Source organism: Gobio gobio (genome assembly GCF_949357685.1).
Source record: "Gobio gobio genome assembly, chromosome: 1".
Classification (NCBI taxonomy): domain Eukaryota; kingdom Metazoa; phylum Chordata; class Actinopteri; order Cypriniformes; family Gobionidae; genus Gobio; species Gobio gobio.
The window spans coordinates 23955118-23960717 of NC_137097.1; positions in this window are offsets into that span (position 1 = coordinate 23955118).

The window sequence follows — 5600 nt, forward strand, 5'->3', positions numbered from 1 at the left end:
AAAATACTTATCCATTATTGAGGGATTAAAGACATGATTAGAATGAATAGGGGATTTAGGGGACATAGTTTGCCAACCAAAATGACGTCTCACCTGTTTCCAGATTTTAAGTGTAGATTTAACAAGTAGGTTTTTAGTAAATTTTCCACAAGGAAAGGACAGAGGAGCATAAACTAAGGCTGCTAGGGAAGAAGGCAAGCATGAGACAGAGTCAATGGCTACCCATGACAGGGCGTCAGCTCCAGGGTCTTCATAGAGCCAGTGCAATATAGGGCGAATATTTGAAGCCCAATAATAATATTGAAAGTTAGGGAAAGACATTCCACCCAGTGGTTTAGGATGTTGTAGAAGACTTTTACTCATTCTAGCAGGTTTACCATTCCATATAAATGAGCTGAGAGCACTGTCCAGCCTAGAAAAAAATTAGTTGGGAATAAACACTGGAATGCACTGAAACAAATAGGTAAACTTGGGCAGCACATTCATTTTGATAGAGTTTATTCGACCTGCGACTGATAATGGAAGTGAGGTCCAACGCTTTAAATCCTGTTCAACTCGCTCCAGTAAATAGGGGAAGTTTTCAGTAAAAAGTTTAGGAAAGATATTGGCTACTCGTATACCAAGGTATGTAAATGAGTGGGGGACCTTAAATGGAAAGGAAGAGAAAGAGAACTCCCGGGCAGCATTGTTAATAGGAAACATTTCACTTTTCTGTAAGTTCAATTTATAGCCAGAGAGCCTTCCATAAATATCAAAAATATTAAGGATATGGGGCAAGGATTTAGATGGGTCAGAAATATATAAAAGCAAGTCATCCGCATACAGTGAGACTTTATGCTCTCGCCCTCCTCTGATTATACCAGCTATACTTGTGTTTTGGCGCAAGGCAATAGCCAACGGCTCTATGGCAACTGCAAACAAAAGGGGCGAGAGGGGACAACCTTGTCTTGTGCCTCGATTAACCTGGAAATATGCAGAGGAAATATTGTTGGTACGAACAGAGGCAAGTGGGGCGTTGTATAATAACTTGACCCAAGATATAACTATACTTAACTTTTGAACGCGTACGCGAGGGTCAGTACAGTGCATGTGACATCAGAAGTGTATAAGCGTATTGTACTGTTTTTTTACAGCAATTAGTTTATCCACAAGGTAGCAACTGTGCTCTAGGGGCGTCGATTCATAAGTAGTCAAAATAAAACAGAACACATGCAAGCTACAATGGAGGGCTACTAGGGATGACACGGTAAGAAAATTTCATATCAGGATTAGAGTGACCCAAATTATCACGATTATCAATATTATCACCGTTTTTTTTCAAATGCGATGAAAGTATTCAAAAAGAACAGATGCACACACTGAAAACATTCCAACAAGTTTTATATTTGAAAATCAACAAACAACAAATAAATCAAGCAGCTCTATGCACTTTTTTAAAGCTACACTGTGTAACTTTTTTAGTTTATTCTTAGCTAAAAACACTTAGTTCTTTCAAAAATATATGTGCTCATTAATGTATATTTACTTATTTCAAGTAATAAAGTATTCTCGTAAGTTTATAATATGCCATTGAAAATACATACGTTAATGGGTTCGAATGCGGGTCGCCATGTTGCCCCTCCATCTTGAAAGTACATCAGCCAAAGAGGGACATACCGGTAAATTCAAGCTTCGCTTTTCGCGTTTTAACACTCGATGGCACCGTGTCGAATGTGGACGAGGTCGAACTGGAAGCCATGTTAAAGGGTTAGTTCACCCAAAAATGAAAATTCTGTCATTAATTACTCACCCTCATGTCGTTGGACACCCGTAAGACCTCCGTTCATATTCGGAACACAAATGAAGATATTTTAGTTGAAAGCTGATGGCTGAGAAAGGCTTCACACAGGCCTCCATTGGCATTCAGTACATTGACACTTCCAAGATCCATGAAAGGCACTTAAAACGTCGTTACAAAGTCTATCTCACCACAGTGGCTCTACAATAATCATACAATGCGACGACAATAGTTTTTGTGCGCAAAAAAAAATCAAAATAACACCTTTATCCAACTTGTTCTTGTCTTCCGTGTGCGCCTCCACGACGCATGCGCGAGAATATGACGCAGATCCGGCGTTCGGACAGATGACCCAGAAGCGATTTGTTTACGAGCAGAGGAAGACGCGCGTGTCTAAGCTGTTGGATTCTACATTGATCGTGCTTTAGGTCTCGGCGTAGTGCTCAAAATGGGGCTTAAGTGTGTATTTCATCGATTCCCGAACACCGGCGCTACGTCATATTCTCGCGCATGCGTCGTGGAGGCGCACACGGAAGACAAGAACAAGTTGGATAAAGGTGTTATTTTGATTTTTTTTGCGCACAAAAACTATTGTCGTCGCATTGTATGATTATTGTAGAGCCACTGTGGTGAGATAGACTTTGTAACGACGTTTTAAGTGCCTTTCATGGATCTTGGAAGTGTCAATGTACTGAATGCCAATGGAGGCCTGTGTGAAGCCTTTCTCAGCATCAGCTTTACACTAAAATATCTTCATTTGTGTTCCGAATATGAACGGAGGTCTTACGGGTGTCCAACGACATGAGGGTGAGTAATTAATGACAGAATTTTCATTTTTGGGTGAACTAACCCTTTAATCTTGGACTAAAACGGCCACCGTAGGAGTTAAAACGAAATCGGAATTGAGAAGAGAAACTAATATTCACTGGATGATCATATACCTTTTAACCGCTAGATGGGGGAAAATATCACACAGTGTAGCTTTAAGCAAGATTATGTTCTGTGGGATTTCCTTAATGGCCTTAATGAAATCAGAGTACTTTAATATTAATACTACTAGAATTATTACTATAACTTCTTGTGATCATTGTCTGGATGATTGTTTTGTACACTGTACAAAATGGATAAGATTTAAAATCAGGTAAGATTTAAAGATGTCATGAACTGGCTTTTTAATTTTTTTTATACTGTTATCTGAGGTCAACTAATGACATTCACATGGTTTTTTACATTCAAAAGCATCATAATGAATAAGTAATAGGCTATTTTCTGCTTTGGTTTTGAGGCTCTCTGAAAAACGCTCGGCTTTTATGGGCGTGCCGCACTGAAGACTTGGAAGTAAGATAAGGAAGTTGGATAAGATTTGCATATTTAATGAACTTCAGCTCCCCTCAGTACATGTGGAAATTGTTTTGCAATTGTCTGGGGAATCGCTCACAGGACTCGCAAAATATCTTTATCAAACAAACGCAATGATTCATCTCTCATCCACCCATGAATGATTGGAATGTTATTTCTGTATTACTTGGCCGGCCCGATCATCACTGAATATAACCGCAAACGTAAATATAACCACAAACCGTACACACACACGTGCAAGAAAGGAATGTTATTTCACTATAGCCCCTCGGCAGGCCTGTGATAGCCCGTCTGAAAAACACATAGCCCGAGACGTTGGGCTTTGCGAGCACTGCCGTTACAAGTCCGAGTCTGATCACGAATGAAGCAATAACTCCTTCTCCAGCCTGTGACAGCGTGCTACAGTGTGTAATCAATAGATTTCAATGCACCAATGCAAAACGAACACATATAAAAAACCATGTTTTACTCACAAAAGTGTGTGTTGCACCGTTCCTGTCGGATCCAATATAGAAGGCAGAGCATTGTGTTTTGGATGTCTGCAAATCCAGTCTCGACCTCTATCTTGTTTACAATCGATTCTGAGGTGAAATGAAGCGAACAAACACGCAATGTCTTACGCATGTGAGCTGGAACCGGCATGTTTACTGCTCGGTAGCGCGATCCGTTTAGCTCCACGAGTCGGTGGGCGGGCTTGAGGCGGGGCTTCTGCATCCTATTAAGTCAGTGGTCAACATATTCGGAGATCTCTTGTTTTCTGGGTCTGGGTTCAATAAAAGCTTTTCTTTGACTAACAAGGAAGTTTTCAGCTCTGAAACTTACAGGATATTCTTATATCACGATAAACTTTTATATATCAAAGGCTCAAAGGAAAGTTGATTTCTCAATTCATCACCCCTTTAAAACATTAATCTCAATTCAATATGTCCCCGTAGTTATTTATGTGGTAAAGAAAATCCGTGTACTAAGTGTACAATGAATATACATTATTGTCCCTTAAATGTAGGGCTGGGCGATATGGCTGAAAACTGTAACACGATATAAATGTTTCATATCGGTCGATATCGATAATTATTGATATTTTTTATGACCTGTTTAAGATAAGGACCAGGAGAAAAATATTATACATTTAAACATGTTTATTTTAAACGTAACCTTCCTCCGATTATAATACCCTCAGTTATAAAGGCAGAAATGTCAACACAACCATGGAAAACACTCTAATTAAAATATAAACACAAGTCTAAAATCACAATGAACACTTAACATTTGTCTCTTAACATTAAGGTGCAGTGCCTCCGTTATTTCTTTGTAACTGTTACCATTTAGATGCTTTGTCATAAGGCACTGATGCAGAGTAACATTACCTCTCCATGTAGATTCAAAAGCTGAATCTGAAATCGCCCCTATACCCTTAAATAGGGCACTATTTGAAGGGACAGCCATTTGTAGTGGTGTCCGAAACCATAGTGGACGTTTTTGAGTGCACTCATTCTATCCCACAATGCACCGCAATAACGAGTGTACAGCCGATGTACACACTGTCTGAATTCACTCACTCGTTCTCATTCACTCCTTCAAGTGAACTGTATCAGTTGACTAAAGTAGGGAATCGTGATTTGAGAGTTTAGGGGGCGATTTTGGATTCAGCCGAAGAATAGCACAACGGCGAGCGCGTCGAGTATAAACATGTCCCCAAACGAACGAGGTGCGCACGCTGTCAGCGGAGGTGGTCAACCAACTGATACAGTTACCTGATTGGCTGTTAGCCTGTCACTCCCTACGTTGCTTGGTTACCAGAGAGCGAGTGCCTTTGTTCATGCAACCAAACTTGCTTCGCAACCTCTGGTTTCTTCCGACGAAAAAAAAAAAGAGTTATCGAATGTTTTATCGAGCGCATTTTTTATTGATATCGAGTACGTGTCTATCGCGATATATATTGTTATCGTTTTATCGCCCAGCCCTACTTAAATGTCACCTTGTCGTTCACTTTATTATTTCCCAGTAGTTTTGGTATTGAGGTCAAAGTCCACTTGCATTGCGTTCACAGATTTGAAGTGTTCCCCCTATTACAGCGAGTTTCTTCTGGCATGTTCTGCAGACAGGGTGACTATCCTCGATTATGTTTCGATTATGTGACTTTTGTAAAAGCCAAAATATGACCACACCTCAGATTTGGTCCTTTAAAAAGGCTGGGAAATCTCCCGGCGATGTCACTAGCCACGTTTACATGCGCACTTTTTTGTCATTCCATTGTCATTGATTAAAATCATTCCGATTGAAAGATTCGGTGGACTGTTTACATGAGACGTTATCTAATCCGATCTGGTGTTTACATCTGCTGACTTTCAGTCGGGATCATTTTGTGACATGCACACACAATTTGTCTGCCGCCTCAGATTCGTAACGTTAGTATCATGGATCAATAGTTCTGTGTTGGTAATTTTTATATTTATTTATTTTT